The following is a 17133-nucleotide window of genomic DNA, read 5'->3' as shown; positions in this document are numbered from 1 at the left end:
GGGGGCCGTGCGGGAAAGTTGCTCCGGCCTGATGCCCGCGGGAGAAACTTCCCAGCTCGGCTCAGCCCAGCCCGTAGCCCCGCTAACGGAGCGTGACGACACGGTGGGGAGAAAAGTTTCCGAAAGCCTTAAAGGGAGAGCGGCGGGGTGGGTGAGCGGGGATCCGTGTCGGGAGAGGTTGTGGGGGCGACCGGGGCTCCGGTCTCCTGGTGAGGCGGCTCGACCATCACCGCCGGGAAGGGGCTCCGGCAGCTTCCTTGGGGTACCGCTCGCCTCAGGAGCGGAGGCAGTGGCTGGGCAGGCGGTAGTGGAGGAGGAGGATGATGAGGAGGAGGATGATGATGATGATGATGAGGTGGTGGGAGTGTGAAGTCACTCGGGGACGCGGGTGCGTCTCCTGCACGGGTGTCCGTGGCAGTGTGCCTGTGATGCGGGTGGGAACTACCGTGTTTCACAGCGGCGGCGTCTGGTGTGAGGAGCAGGCATGTGTATGTGCGTGTGGAAATTCATCTGCTGTACTAATAAGAGTGAGGCATGAAAGACGTCCGCTTGTTAGAAAGCCTGTGAGGCTTTAAATGTCTTCATCATGCACGGAATTAATAACAGCAGTCAAGTGTGGCCTTTTGAAAGATGGGAACACTTAGGATGGAATTAGTCTGTACACCTCTGGAGTAATGACAGTGCCAGATAGATCATGAGATGAAGCATATAGCCCAAAAGCCTTGAAAAATAACACTGAGCAAGTCTAAGTAAAGTCACTTTCTGTTTGTTTGTTCCTGAGCCTTCCTTCCTCCCTCCTCCATAGCAGATAAAGTGAAAAATGTCCAGCTGAAGTCATGCATACTCTCAGGATCCCCCAAGTAATTTGCGGTCCTGGGCAACCACCTGGTCTGTCCTTGTGCGTAAATCTCCAAGCTGCATGGACTGGGATCCCTCCCTTGCCATAGTAAACAGCAAGGACTCCCTCCCTCCCTCGAGAGGGAAAAACCATCTGCAAGATTTCCAAGTGTCTCACACCTATGAGGTGGACAGTACTAGTTTTCACCACCAGGAAGGCTAAGGAAACTATTTGCTGGAAGAGTACTCAGGTGAGGCTGTTATTTGTAGCCATTGCCAGAGTTGCTTGGAGAGGATAATCCTTAAAAAGAAATTTGAACCCACCTGTCCTTGCTGAAGGAAAAAAAAGGTGTTTTCACTTTTTTCACTGATGCTTTCAGTACCCTGGCTTTCTCTCTCACTTAAAATCTGTAGCCCTTGCTCTCACTTGGTAGTGAGATCCCTTAGATAGTTCAGTGCCTCTGGTGCAGCTCAGTGCTTTCCCCTGCATCCACACCAGGAGGTGGATGCGGTCCCTGTCCCTGCTGCCCACAGAGCTCTCTGCAGGGAGGAGGAAAGTGCTGTAGTGCTCTTAACCTCGCTGTGCCGCAGCTGGGGAGCTGGGAGGCCTGCAAGGGGCTCGGCCTGGCTGAGGGCTTGGGAAGGGGGCATAGATGAAGCTTGTGCTCAGGAGGTTATTTTACTTGTAGGAAACTACACATCTTAGTAAAAGGTGAAATTGTGCAAATTTCCCCCGCTGCGGGAAGCTTTCTATTTGCCTGACAAGTAGGAATGTGAAATATTGCAGTCCCGGTACGTCTAGTCTCACCTGCTCTAGACAGAACTGGAAAATGCTGCTGGAGACTGATGGCAGCTCAGCACCTGAGGGAGTGGCAGCGTGGCTCACACGAAGAGGTTATCTCCAGGGTGCTACAGTAATGGCTTTTTCTAATGTAGCTGGGACAGTGACAGGTTATACTGTAAGGCCTGTCTAGTCGGAGCTGAAGCTGAAGGGGAATTAAAATGCTTAGGGCTCTTCATGGGTGAGCTGAAAACTAGAGAAATGCCCCCTCCCCTTTGAAAAAGGAAATGTGAAAAGTAATCAGGAGTATAATTGAACACCCCCTCAGAGTGGTAGGGATGTATTTATAACAGTCAGCAGCTATATACATTTTGTTTTAATTCTTTTACAGTACAGTAAGTCTTCCCCCTTGCCACTGTTGCTAAGATACGTTACCATACTTCTGGGTAAAGCAATCCCAGTCAAAAGTGTAGTTTTCGAAGTATAGAAGATATAGCAGACCCTTCAAGTGTTTAAGAGAAAACTTGTCTTTTTCATACTCTTTATTAAAAGTTCTTCCTGTCCTGTTTTCCACAGACCCAGACAGGTCTTGTAGGAAATGCATATCAGACAGCTGCTGCATATGAACTGGTATATGTGTAACCTTTCTGTCCTCCCATTGCGTCATCGCAGGAGGGCTTGTCTTTATGCAATAGCCTGTTGTGAGGTTTCTGCCTTGCGTCGTCTGCTCCTTTATTTACCTAAGTATCTGATAAGGCTTAGACTGTGCCATGTGCAGGTGAGTAGTCCCCATGCTTTTATGAACAGTGGCAGGAATGGGCCTTAAAAGAGCAATCTAAACAACTGCTTTTGAAAGAAGACATTATAAAGTCCTCCCAGAGAGCTGAACGTAACTATATCCAAAATGTTCCTCAGAGGGGAAATCATCTGTATGCAATGAATGCCACTACAGACAATATGCACATTTATTTCTTTGTGTATCACATACAGAAAATAAATGAAACGCTAGAAATAGACACGAGTTTAAGTGTCCGTACGCCTTGTTTTCTAGAATATTTGGAGAATCTTGTTTTCTGTATTTTTATCATTCCAAATATTTATTCTTTGAGTAAATAATTTTAAGAAAATCTTTAAATGTCAGCCCCTGTGAATAGTTCTTTTTAAAAAAGTAATTTCTCCACATAAAAATTTGCAGGTTTATCTTGACTTTGATCCAACTTTGCATTAATTTAATTTGATGGTATTGTGGTGCTTTAAACTTTGAGCCACTTGACAGTGAATTAACGTATGTCTCTGTAACATAACCTTCCACCAGTATTTACAGAATACAGCGCATCATAAAAATGCAACTGCTCTGTGTTACGGACGAGGTATATTAACTAAGCCAGAAGGACAGTTGCTATACAGAGATGTTAAATCAGGACTGTTGAGAAAACAAGCAGGAATGGAGAAGGCAGCTGAAGGTGCAGAGGAAGTGCTGGAGCTGGTCTGAGCAGAGGAACTCTGGATGGGTAAAAAGAGATCCTCTTCTTCCAAAAGAGGAAACTATTAGGGGACTGCTCAGACCGAAGCAGTTCTCTGCTGTGCATCTGAAGAAGTCAGGCTGACCTTGCTGTTGTTATGCAATGATAAGGGCAGATGGACACAAAATAAAGACTTTTATTCTAAAATTGCTTTGTCTACTTTCTGTGTTCCCACTGTTAGCATAATCAATACTTCACTTTTAAGAAGACTGATTGCTCTTTACCGCTAATTGCACTCTGCTACTGAAAGAAACCCAGCCAGACCCACAGTATACAAATGGTTAATTTGCAGACTACGGTAGCCTTAGGAGAGAGGCAAATTTTGTTCTTCCTGTACCTGACTGGGAAATGTCTTCTCTGTCTGTGGTCACCTTGCAATAAGCTTTTTCATGTTTTGGGCCTAATCCAGTGAAATGTTGCTGGTAAATGACAGAGCAGTGAACAGTCAAGCGGCAACAGAGACCACAAGATGTGGCTGTGTTGGGCATCTGCCAAGGCAGTATGTCTTCGAAGGCAACGAACAAACCAGCTGCCCTGTGGGATGAGAGATGTGCCACCCAGGAGAGCTATTCCAGTTGTACTGCTAGAGCTCTAGTAACATCTCTTGTGCCAAAGTGAGGGCATGGACAGTTCTGGGGCTTGTTTAAGAACTAAGCATATGCACTGTCTATAGAGCTCATCCAAAATTAATCTTGCGGCTGGAGAATATGTGGTTGGGGATGTAGGCACAAATGTTTAGCGCCCTTCTCTCTACTGTGGGTAGAGGATCTCAGTAGGGGTGTGGTCTCTGAGCACTGTCTGTGCCATTAGTTTTCTGAATGATGATATATCCCTTTGGCTACAGTTGAACATGTGAGATGTTGAAGATCCAGATGTCTTCTGTCAACCTTCCATTAAAAATCAAGCAAAACATCATCCTTAGTTGCTGCTGAAGGCATGTAATCACTGGTGGAGCCTGGCTGAGCAGATCTCAAAAGTCATCCGAAGACTGTTTTGTGGCAGAGGCTGTCAGCCAGCTGGGTGCTGAGGTCCCTTGTTTTGCATCTTCTTCCCTGGAGTGAGGTCCTCCACCCCAGCAAGATTCCATAGGATGTGAGCTTCTCTCCAATCAGAGCATAAAGCCCTTTCTCCTATAGAAATCTCCATGCCCCAAAATGTTTTCTCTCTCTGTTGGGTCTTCAAGTCCACATGCACAATACTCTCCTCTGTCCCACCTCATCCCTTTTTCTCTGACAAAGTGGTGTGTCACCAATCAAAGGGAAGAGATACAAAACCTGGCTTGTTTTCTGCTTGTCCCAGCGCTACAGCAGAGGGGCTGTGCAGAAGCCACCATCCCTCCTTTGTGGAAAGGAGTAGGAGCAAAGGAAGGGGAGGCAGAAACACAGCTGTAGGTCCAAGTGGCTCAAAGTAAGGCTCACACAAAGTAAGGCCCCATAGGCTCAAAGGGAGCACAGAGCAGAGGTCAAGATTAGGGTCTTGAATATCCTGATGCAACAGTACTGTCAATACACTTGGTATTTATTTGTTTTATCTGTTTTTTATCACCTTTTATTTGAATCTTGCTAGTGGTGGCCCTAGGGTAGTTCATTGCTATCTGGGAGAGTGGCTGTTTGAGCTTCTGCCCCACAGGTGAGGCAGCCCTCAGAATTCTTGGTGAATGCATTGGCCACTCTTAGAAAAGTGTTATTTCTCCTCAGAAAGCTCTGCAGGCTTCCTCAACTCTATTCTCTAGCTGGCACCACGGAAGAAATAATTTGTGGGTTAGACCGTAAAATGATCTTATATCGACCTTCTGATTCCAGACCTTCCTACACCACAAACAGCAATGGTTATAAATTTATAAAGTATGAAAAATTAAACATGCAGTGGACTATAACAACACGTTAAAAACAACACATTGAGGGTTGGCACATACTGCTGAGATTACTCAGATATTTTCATAAGCATACGGGGCTGCAATCCACTCACCCAGCACTGGTAGACTATTAATTTATTGTTAATAGAGTAGTAGGAATTGCTTGTTAGTGAATGTTCAGGATACTAGTTAGCTTGGTCAAGACTTTTCAGAAGTGCTTAGACCTCCACAATGTTTACTGGGCAGTGGAGGACTGGGATAGAGAATCCTTCTGGAAGTCTGGACACTAGGGGGTAGGTAAATGCATGGAGTATGCTTTTGTTCCAGTCCACCTGTGTGCCAGCCAGATGTTCAGCGAGGAGATTACAGGCATACTCCATGCTGTAACCCACTCAAAAAGCTGCAATCAGGCATGGTTTTTAAATAAGTTTGTAATTTAATAGAGTCATGGGTCTATATTTATGCCCATTCTTGAAGAGACTGGAAGAATTTTGTGATGAAACATGTTCTTTAACCAGCCAACCTTAAGTTGGGAAATTGCTGGCTGGCTTACTATTCTTTGCGGTAGTCTGCGTAACCACTTCAGTCCGGAAAGTTCAAGCACTAAATGATCTCATGCATAGCAAAATCAGTTCCTGCAGCCTGTTTTGGTGTTTTTTGGGTTTTTTTGTCCACCTGTTTTTATTACCCTGGTGCTGATCATGGCAGGGCCTCTGAAGACTGGAGGCAGCAGGTATGTTTTACCATAATCTGTGAAGATCTGCAGTTTCCTTGACTTGGATTCCTCAACTCAGTGACTGCCTGCTGGACATAGAGCTTCTTTCCTTTCCTCTCCTCCTGGACCAGTAAGTTTCTGGATTCTAGCTTACATGTGCTGCTGCAGTAAATAAATTCTGAAATGCTGAAGCCTGAGTGTGAACCACAGACTTCAGGCCAACTGTATGAGCGACGCTTGGATGAGAGAGAATTTGGAATGACAGTCTAGGTACATGTAGGATTAATTAAAGATTTTTTAAAAATATTTTTTGTTTTGATAAAAGATTATTTGCAATCTGACAATGACCTCTTTATTTTTTGTTTTTCTCTTTTTAGTCTTGAAATAATACTTTTTATAAATCTGCCTTTTTTTTGGTCCAAAATAGTAACAGGGATGTGGGTCAAGTCTTCATCCCACTGCAAACAAAATTATTATACTGGTCCTTGATCTAAATAACCTATTCTGTATCCCATTTCTTTCTAATAAAAAACAAGCCAAAACTTGAGATGTTTTTCCAAAATTCTTAGAAAGATCAAAGTTTTTCTGTTCACGTACATAAACATGTACATGAAAAATGAATATGTTACTAGCAAAGTAGTCCACAAGCACTGAAATATTCCTGGCATCTAAGCCGTGGGGAAAACCCAGTGCATCTAAGAAGTTTGCAGCTATCAGCTTTGTAAAATAAGGTCTTGTTGTTATCCTTCTGGGCCTCTGGAGACCCCTGAAATTCTTTACTGGGGCTAGAGAAAGGTGAAATGGAATCATGTTTTACAGAATCAACTCCAGTGGTGACTGCAATGCTAGTTCATGATATACCAAGGTATATTTAGCCTTTTGAGTGTCTGTGCTAACGATAAGCCCCAAATGCTACGTAAAACTCACACACACTTAAAAAAACTGATAATGAACTGTTTTCAGCTTTGAATGTTGGACTTTCTGCAGTATATAGCTAAAAAATTATTTAGGTGCTTTAAGGTTAAATAAGTCATTTAGTAAAAGGACTGTTATCCTATAGTCGCCTGGCAATGACAGTAGATGAAGCGGTCCAGGTAAAATATGCCCTAAGGCAAAACACTCTGATCCCTTTCTAAAAAAAATGAGAAAGATCTGTGATCTTAGGAAGTTTGATTACATTATTAATGTGTGAAACGTTACATGCCTTTGCACTTCAATTTTCCTCTGTCTTTACAATAGTTCATTATTCCTCATCAGATACAGGCTTATAGGTCTTCTCATAATTTATGTCTCCTGCTGTTTGTTTCAAGTATCCAACAATGAGAATAATTATGCTTGCCTTTTGGTATTCTTTGTTTTCAGGAAACAGTGCATCAGGGAGGCTGTTTCAGAGATGCAGACTCTCGCAGGCAGCCAGCCAAAAGAGGCAGAAATCTGAAAATGGAGCTTAAAAAACTTCAGGTGATTCTTCCCTCATTTGTAATTGTAGAGGCCACTGAAGTAAGCTAGATTGATTTGCTGCTTATAAGGGCAAGTTCTAGCCATTTAACATCAATTTTTCTTTCCTTCTTAATAGTTTATACTATTTCTTATCTTGGGCATCAGAAATATATTACTTGGAGGTCATTGCATGACTTCTCCTTGATAATGCCCAGAACCTCAAATTAGAGAAACTTATGACTTTGCTGAACTTAGAGGCTGAAGTTTTTTAGGCTGCAGGTCTGCCAGAGGCTCATCCTATTTTCTGCAAGTTTGTTCCTGGCCTTTCTGAGAAATACACTGGAGAAAAGCATATTGTTCTGCAGCTTAAAAAAAAATCAGTCCATTTGGGGGTATTTCTGTGTGAGAAGCAGATCCGAAACATCCAGGTATTATAAGACTCAAAGGAAAGTTGCCTATCTATGACGTATATCTCTTCTATTGTTTTCATAAAAACAAATCTAAGCATGATCAGAGTTATTATCCTATTAAAAAAATCAGTTTACCTGTGCTGAGTGGCACACCATCGAGCAGCTAATTTCTTCCAAGCGCCCCTTTTTCACTGAACATATTCCATGTCTTTTTTGGTCTTCACCTCCAGGCTGGAGAGCACTGTTTGGTCTTGATGTGGGGCTCAGTAAGACTTTCTTTGGAGCTACTGTTCCTGGGCACTGCAGTGCTGGATACAGGGACAGAGATCTCAGAAGTGACCATAGATCTCTCAGGAGAGTGCAGGAGGAGAAGACAGCTTCCATACTGAAATGGAGCAGGACTTGGCCTGGCACGCACAGAGGCGTGAATAGGAGAGCTGTGACAGCTCAAGGAGAAATGGACCTGCACAGTGGCATGACTTGGAGGGGGAAATAGGTAAGTATGTTGGGATGACAGGAACAGGCTATTGTTACAGAGCAGAAGAGCCCATGGTAACTTTAAAACACTTTTTACCAAATGAGGATATGAGTGCATGAATCCAATATGCCTCAGATGAACTGGTTTGTTAACTAATTAAGATTTCCCATAAAGGAATCTGTTCTGCTTTTTTTTTTTTTTTTTTTTTTTTGAGAGCAGCTAGACCTTCTAGATTCTTACAGGCGTGTCATTGCTTTTTCCTTCATAGTCTCTCTCTGCTGGATGAGTTTATTGACTGCATTTTAATACCTTCTGAAGAACCACACAAAAAAACCTTCACGGTACTCTGGTCTCCATGGCAAAGGTTCAGCTGCTATTGCTTTTGAATATGAATTTCAGGATATAGTACTGATAATCCTATTACTCTGTCTAGGAAACAAAAAAATAAGAAATAGAAGTTGACTCAATGTTGGAGGTAATCCCCTTTATTAGACTTGTATGAGAATATATGTTACAAAGAGAAAAACCAGAATGGCTATTTCATCTTTCTAGGGTCTCATATAGGCTGAAGTGGCATATTTTGACCATATAAAAGGACTGAGTAAGTTTTTGGTTACCTTATATTAGCAATACCCTTATCCATCTCCCATACTCTATTAACACCTGGGTAAATCTTATCCATTTATAACAAAGGAGAGCTATAACATGCAGTTTGGTTTCAGTGCACCATGTGTAAGCAGACCCTGCTTTAAATAGTTCATAATAACCATTTGGATTTGTAGGAAAGTTGGCAGGAATGCCTTCTGCTAGGTGACCTTTGCAAATGCATCTGCTGCTGCTACATGTAGTACCTAAGAAGATGGTGTTTACTGTGCTGGTTCTCTCCTGGGAGCTGGGAAAGAGGACACAGCAGCTCTTTGAGGCTTGGCAGAAGATAATCAGAGATGTCACTACCCACTCCATTCCTGCCAAATACAATTAGAACTTTTGCTGGGGAGAAAATCATTTAGGGGTTGCACTTAAATCTTAGAAGGGAATTTAAGACACATGTGAAATACTTATTTTCAGCAGGTGATGCTGTAAACAGAGTGTAGATACTAGTAATAGAGTAGAATTTGTTTTTCTTGCAATGAATACAAAGTACAAAGTGTTTATTGACTTAAAAAGAAAAACTGAACAAACAGAATAAAGAAGAAAGCATGCATGGCTGCTTTGAAGGAAAGAATGTTTTTATTTCATACTTTGAAGAAATTGTTCAAGTAGTTCAGCCGTGTAAAATTGTGACCCCTCTAATGCTGCCAAGGGCAGTGAGATCAGGGATAATCTGCTGAGGAAATGCAGCTCACGCAAGCCAAAAGGAGAGTTTTAAACTTACAGCACCAATTTTTCCAAGAGTGAAGCATGTGCAGAAGGGGAGACTTGTACTGCTCTTTCCTGCTGAAGAATCCCATTACCTGTTTTGAGGAACGTTCTCTCCACCCTTTGTTGTAGATGCGTCTGGATGTGAGGGACAATCTGACATATCTTGTCTCTCCATACTCCCTTTTCTTCCCAGGTAAAAGCTCCATATAAGAGTAAAGTGGCTTTAGGAAAACTCTATAAAAGTTACGTTTCATCTTGCATTGTTCTTCCAAAATAAATGCAGAATAACAGCTAGAAAAAGTGTAGACCAAATTGGTACGTAGCAGCATCATTACATGGTGATACAGAAATCAATGCTGTCATCATTGCTGTGGTGATGGGTGATGTGCACGTGCGAGCCTTAGCATGATTCTGAGGGTGTGAAAGTTATTATTCATAGTAGTGTGGTACTGTAGTGCCCTTGTACACTGCTGCATACACCCTCTCGCTCCCGGTTTCTGCTGTAAAATTTCGGCAGTGCTTCCTCTACATAATAGAAGTGGGGAGAAAGAAGAATGGATGGACACCATTTCCTCCTTACCTGTCCCTTGCAGATCAGTGTTGCCAGGTCTGTGTGGTTCTGTGACTACCAAAGGGAAGTGTCTGAAAGAAGGGTTGTGTTGCATAGGTAGTCCTGGGGTCCTCGCATCAACTTGAGATAGATGAAGTCTCATAGAGCAGGTCTTTCTAATTAAAGAGAGAGACACACCCCTCCAACACACTACTCCTCCTAAAATGTCATTGATTCCTTGTCCTTGGAATATTGTAATATTGCTTTTTTCCTTGTTGTGAAAAACTCCAGTGAAATTGCTCAGTAAGTCTCTTGCAGGTCCTATTTAAAGCAGTCTGCTTCAGAAGGTCCTACCCTCCGAGTGGTTTTCTGTGTGATGTGGAGGTACCATCAGGCCGTGCCTAGGTTTGTGCTTCCAGACTTGCTGTCTGGATGGGCAGTGAGTCTTGTCTTTAGGATGGCTTTTCCTAGGACGGTGTGGGCATATGTATTGAGTGGTATAGAGTATTAAATGACTTTTTGTTTTAAGATCTTCAAGTGATAAAATACCAGTTAATCATGTGAGGAGCTTGGTGAAAATGCATTTACTACTGTTTGTGAAGAACTAGTGCTCTACAATAAGGGCATCATAGAAAAGCTCAAAGACAGAATTTGAGTGATGTGATAATTAACTCATGGAGCACCCACTGGATAGTGAGGATAAAAGGTAATCTTGAAGAGCTGTCCATTTAACGATGGCTGCCCACCTTGTGAGCTCAATGAGGAAGAGGTCCTGCAGAATAAAAAAAAGAATGTGATAATATTGCTAAATAATCATTAGTAAAAAGAGAGGAAGCCTGAGAGAAAGTTATATTGACAACTTTAATTCTGACTTTAACTTAGTGCTTGACTATGTATCCTTAATGTTCTTTTGAAGTAGTTTTGGCATACACATGCCCATGTTTATCTATGTACACACAGCCTCTTTGCAAACCCCTGTAGTCCAAAGAATAATTCTCAAATTTTAAGGGGGGGGGGGGGGCAGGGGGGAAGCTCCCTTTGTACTTAGGAACATGAAATTATTCTGTCAGTTTTTTCCCCCTGGGGAGATCTGAGTCAGTGGAAACATGAGATTATAGTGGAATGTCTCATCTGGATAGTTCTGACTCTTACAAGTATTGCCGTACTGGAATTCACTAATGAATAAAGAGCAACCACTTCTGAGTGAGTGCTGAACATTGTCCAGGGGCTCTATAAGTCAGCTTAAAACAGGAATAAAGAACGCTTTATTTATTTAAAGCTGCAGCAAAACCAGATTTAGATATGTTGCTACTGAAACTATCAAAGTACCTATAATGCACTTAACCTATTGTTTTCATTCATCTGCAAGGATTGTTTCTCTAAGACACATACAAGGACATAACTAATGTTACTTTAACTCTTTCAGGTTCATTTCAGTTTTATGCTTTCTTCAGTCTCACAGAGAGTTTATCAGTGCCGCCTTTTCCTTAGCTCTGATTCCTCTTTCTCCATGTGTTTCTTTGTAAGCTTAAAATGATTTCCTACCATATGAGATGGCATCAACATTTTTTTGGTAAAGGCAATAACATTGCTTTCTAAAGCATCTTTCTGTTCTATGGACAACAGACTAGAGGAGTCTTTACATCTTGGTCTCATCCTTGTCCTGTGGCTGTAGAACGGAAGTATAGCACTTCCATTCTCTTGTTTTCAAAGTCTTCCCTAGAGCTGTTTGTGCTACAGCTGAAGTCTGTAAGGTCAAAATATCCATTTTCTTGAGTGGGCAGTGATGGTATACCTATCGTAGCAGAGGAAAATGGTGGTGCTATACTTCTCTGCACCTCAGACTTTGTTCCTTCACCCTGCTGTGTGACTGTTTTGCCCCTTCTGGGAAGAGAAACCCCAGACACAAATTAGTGGAATTCACCAAGTTAGGAACGCACCAAGTTAGAAAGAAATTTTGCGGGAAAGAAATGTAGCCTTAATCCTCAAGCATTAAGGGATGAGCCAGTTTGTAGCACTTTGCCCTTCAATGCTCTTGCTCCGTGTCATTCTACTTCCAGACATCCTTGCTTTGCTCAGGAATCAAATTGCCAGAGCAGTGTTTGACACAGAGATTTGTTTCCTCCTTCTTCATTATCATGGTACTGGGGTTTCAGTTCACCTTTCTTCCAAGTCTGACTGACTGACTCAAGTTTTTTAGCAGTTTTGAGGTGCTTCTCTTAGCAGTGTGCCCAGTGTATTGTTTTTGGCCTCTATGCTATCTTTGTATTTACCCTATCAGCAGCACTTTTGCTCCTGGCCAGTGATATTGGTATGCTCATAGCACCCAGGTATGTTCCTTCTTTCTTGTCTGCTCACGTACTCATCAATAATTCTGTTTCTACTTCCCTTATCTCTCTCTCTTGTTGGAGAGATACAACTCCTTTAAAGATAACAAAAACAGAAATTCTTTTCTTCCCCTCTGATTCTCACTATTCATCTTTCTTTTCTCACTCGTAACATTTGTGTCATTTTTTTTGTTATTGCCAAGAAAATACCTTTTTAAAAACTAGCGGTGCTCTGCTCTGGACCCTTCTCTCCTACACTATCAAAACAGGCATGTATGTTTTTAAGCACAGTTCACTGTGCTTCTTAATTTTGGTTCAGTGGATAAGCCCTTCCATGCGTCTCTTGTTCTGTGCCTCAACATCAACCATATTATCTATGCCTGTTTCTTCATTTCCCTGCCTGCCCTCTGCAGTCCCTTAAAGCTCAAGCAAATCATACTGTTTTTTCACTTTTCTCTGTTCCTCACGATCCTCGTCTTTTCTGAAGACTACCTATTGTTAGTCTAATATTCTTACCTTATCCTTATTATGGCAATTCTGCTTATTCTTCTTAGCTCCCTCACCGCCTGCCAATTCAAAGTTTTCATTTTAGCACACTTTTCTTATTCCTTGCTTTTCCTACATCTTGCTTTTCTTGTCTTGTCCTTTGGAATTTTTTCATTAACTCCTTTCACTTTTTGTTTGTTTCCGCAGTTTAAATCTCTTCTTTCAAGCAGTTTCTGTGTTTTGCTACTTAATCCCAAGCATACTGTCTCTCATGGATCAGCATTGCTTGTTTTCTTTACTAAGCTATACTACCCTGGAAGGTATTGAGCTTGCCTGATGTTTCTATGTTTTTGTTGTTTGTTTCTTTATGTAATCCTCCTCCAAGTGTCATATTGGAAACCATTACAAGGGGTATGGGCATTTTACTTCCAGATTCATCATTATTCTGTTTCTGCTCAGAACCAGGGTAATTTTAGGATTATATTTCCCAGAAAGACAAAAATACAAGATGACTTCTTTTGAAAGGGATCAAAGATTTAAGAACTCACAAGCATCTTCTTTAGTGCCTGAAAAAATACTACATTGGGCAATCCAGCTGTGGAAGGGAGACGAAAACATTGGAGAGGGTTCAAGGCCCAGCTAAATGTAACACCTTGGGCTGCAGACAGTTTCTTGGCCTTTTTTTATTCTACGCATTTTCACCCCATGTGCCAAATACAGTTGGTCACAGATTTCAGAAGTGCTGAATGAGGCATGAGGAGAAAGAAAAGGACTATAAAATTGTGCTTCATGGGTGCCTGGAAGCCTGGAGGCAGAACCCAACTGTGAAAGTCAAAGTAAAATACTTCTGGTTTGGGGATTCACCATATTGTTCAGGGTCCTGATTTCATCTCGAGTCTTACTGTATTTGATGTAACACTCAGCTCCTGCAGACAGATACTCTCTGTGTAAGTCTCCCCTTTCAGCAAAAAACCCCCATTTTTCTATCCTCTACATCTCTACAGGAAAGAACATTTGATGTGACTATGTCTAAAAGGTTCATAAACCAAAATGTGGGTGTTGTACGAAATCTTAAAATTTGTGATGTTTTTTAAAATCATATTATGATTTTTAAATCCATCTTCTTGATTTGGAGGACAGGTGATTTGTCATTTGCCATCACAATCAGAGTCTGACAGTACTGAATGGAAATGCCTCTCATTCCTACAAGAGGTGGGGAAATGTGGAAGGATCGTTTCTTTTGGCAGGCCTCTGTAATAGGAGGAACAATGGGGGAGAGGCATATATCCATGGGAAAATCACTGAAGAAGCTGGATTTATGTGATATAATTACTGGAGGAAAGGCCTTGTCACGTACAAACTGAGGAAGCTAGGAGAGAGTTATGAGAAACTGTTTCATGTGGAGGCATGTCTGAGAGGATAAAGATCTCTTAAAAAGCTCTTAGCTTTAGCTAAGTCTGGAGTGGGCTTATGTCTCTGGTTCAGAGGTGTCAAGCTTGGAGACCTGTAATAGGGCACACAGGCTCTTTAAAGACCTGGAAGGATGGCTGGCTCCGCTGCGCAATTCAGTGATGCACAGCTGCAGGGATTTAGACCAAGCATTTGATTTCCTGCCTGGCTTATAGGAACTGGCATAGAAAGAGGGGGGAGAATGACAGTGCTTCTCAGAAAAGGACAGGATATGCTTCAGGAAAGGGAAGCCTGAAGGATCCTGGTCTTCATTGTATAGAGCTGCCCTGGGCTTTTTGTGGGGGGAGGAAGGGACAGATTGGGGAGTCAAATAATAAGGGCTGGTCAGAAGATTTCTCAGTAGGATGTCATGATGCTCGTTATCCTGGAAGGTGAGACCAGCCTGTGGCCACTTTCAGTGTGTTATTAAAACAGTGGGCCTAGTTCAGGGGCTCTGATAGCCAACTGCTTCCTTGACACCTCAGGAGACTGCCTAGATGCAGAAGTAGTTCAGCCCATGTAGGGGAATTCTTCAGTTTGAATGTCAGATTGCAGAACACAGCTATAGTGCTTTTGGACCTTGACCAGTATGTGTGGGTGCTGCTATGCAGAACCAGGCAGATTAGTTGGCCTGGGGAACATCTGTCCAGTGGTCCTCTGAAAGATGTAGACAGACCTGAAACTATGAGATGGATGTAGACTGATGAAACCGGTCTGCATGCTGGACTCAACATATGGACCTTTTTCTGTCTCCTGCACTGCAGGATGTTGTATTGTCTGCACTCTCAAAATAGCTCTGGAAGGAACTGCTCTCCAGGAGAAAAATCTCTCTGAAGTATATCACTTCAATATCATAGAATCATGGAAAAGCTGGTTGGAAAGGACTTCTGGAGGTTACAGAGATCAGGCTCCCACTTGCAGTCATAATATTCCTGACACTAGGTCAACTGTGGCTCTGCCCAGCCAACTCCTCCTGTAAACCTCTGAGGATGGAGAATCCATGCTCTCTCTGAGCAGAGTGTTTCAGTGCTGCGCCACACTCTCCTGTGGAGGAAATACTTCCTAATGTCCAACCTGGACCTCGCAGAGTGTTGCCCCTAGTGTTATTGTCTGGCACTGCAGAGAAAGGTTTGGCTGTGTCATCTTTGTAACTGTCTGTCAAGTTGTTGTAAGCTGCTGTGAGATCTCTTGAAAAACTGAAGCCTAGCTCCTCTCAGCTTCTCATCGCAGGTCCTGTGTTTGTGGACCCTGACCTATCTGGTAGCCCTCTGCCAGTCCCTCTCTCTTTCTCCAGATCCCTGTTGAGCTGGATTCCCACAGCTGGCCACAGTCTATTCCAGGTGTGGTCTCACCAGTGCTGACCAGATGGTGAGAATGTCTTCTTTGGTGGCCCTCCAAATGTGGCCTGGTGTGGAATTTGCTGCATGCACAGGGTGAATATGGTGTTGGCTGTCATTCAGCCTGGTATCCACCATCACCCCAAGCCCTTCTGAGTCCTTTTCGGTTGCTTCCCAGTCTGTCCTGATGCACGGAGCTGTCTCCTCTCAGCTACAAAACTTTGTGCTTCTCCTTGTTGAATGCCATGAGGTTTCTGTTGGCCTAATCCTTCTATTCTACAAGGTTCCTTTGGATTAAAGCTCTGCCATTCATCATGTCAACTACTCCCCTTCTTCTGGTAGTCAGGTCACCTTCCCTGATTGTCATGATTTTGTGTAGACAGTAGACAGCATCCCTGCTATCACATCAGCAGACTTTTCAGCATTCTTTGGTAAATTCTGCAGATCTGGGTTAGCTTTTCTGCATAATCTGCAACCAGTTGCTCTCCCACTGCTGGCTGTCCTCCTCCCTAAACTCTGTGGTAAGCACAAAGGAATCGAACAAGGCTTTAACTTTGAAGACTAAGGAAAAAAATAAGCATTTAATATGTTGCCACTTTTTGCACTGTCCATCTCTGTGCCTGCGCTGAAGTACACTCTGTCTGTGCAGGTATTGTTGGGATGTTCTCAGAGAATTGTTAGTGTAAACTGCTGCTGCTGATTTAAAAAATAACAGCTTTGCATTGTGGCCGATTGGCCCTGTTTGTAGTACTCAAAACTGTGTCTTAGCTGAGGTGCAGTGCGTTCTGTCTGAAAATGTCTGTTGAAAATGTCTCAGGCAGCCTTCATTTTGATGAAACAATCATGCTCTACAACTGCATCTAATGCAAAAGAATGTGCATCAGTGTTAAATGCTTTTCTTGAGGTTTTATATGGTTTCAGAGCACAGTAATGCCGATATAATGACCATGGCTCAGCTGGTACATGGTAATTTGTTAAGTTGCAATGCAATGTAGTCCTCAGAGTGCTTTGGAGGGGGCTGCAGAAAAGTAATGTGGAGGGAGGCAGACTTGTCTTCACACTGAGGAAATTTGTCATGCTTAGTGTATTTGTGTTCCTACCAGGGCAAGGGCAACAGAACCGTGTGAGACTGACATTCTCCCTTGTTTGACTTCTACTGGTAGGTAATGATCCAAACAAGAATTGACTGGGCTAGTCTTCTGTCATTTGAAACAAGAGATAATGAAATTATCTGAGCGATCAGAAGAATTTGATGAAGGTCGACCAGAACTGCAGGATGAAGGCATGCTTCTGCACAATGGGACCCTTAAACACAGTGCTTGTGTAACTTGGTAAAGAGTTCAGATTAAAAGATTATGAAACAAGCCTTATTTTTTTTCCCCAAAACCTCTTTCCCACTTCAAAGAACAAGAAGTTTCCTTACAAGAATGAAAGGTGGTGAATTCATAACAAGTCAAACCACAAGTGCTTTGTGTAACAGTTGACCTGCTGCAGGCAAGAGAGATGAAGGGCTCATTTCCTCATAGCGCCAGAACTGGACACTGTTGGGGAAGCCGTACCGGACTGTGTGCCTTCTGACCTCA

General features: G+C 42.7%; 1 long non-coding RNA gene across 1 annotated transcript; it reads left to right on the top strand.

Annotated features, from left to right (window-relative positions):
- The first annotated feature begins 27 nt into the window (after positions 1-27).
- Positions 28-16883, top strand: LOC142604639 (uncharacterized). Its single transcript, XR_012838492.1, has 3 exons — positions 28-103; positions 7074-7172; positions 16714-16883. It is a non-coding gene; the product is annotated as an uncharacterized LOC142604639 (long non-coding RNA).
- Positions 16884-17133: the final 250 nt, after the last annotated feature.

The sequence above is a fragment of the Balearica regulorum genome, chromosome 1, assembly GCF_011004875.1.
Source record: "Balearica regulorum gibbericeps isolate bBalReg1 chromosome 1, bBalReg1.pri, whole genome shotgun sequence".
Taxonomy (NCBI): domain Eukaryota; kingdom Metazoa; phylum Chordata; class Aves; order Gruiformes; family Gruidae; genus Balearica; species Balearica regulorum.
This window is presented reverse-complemented; position numbering and strand designations above follow the sequence as displayed.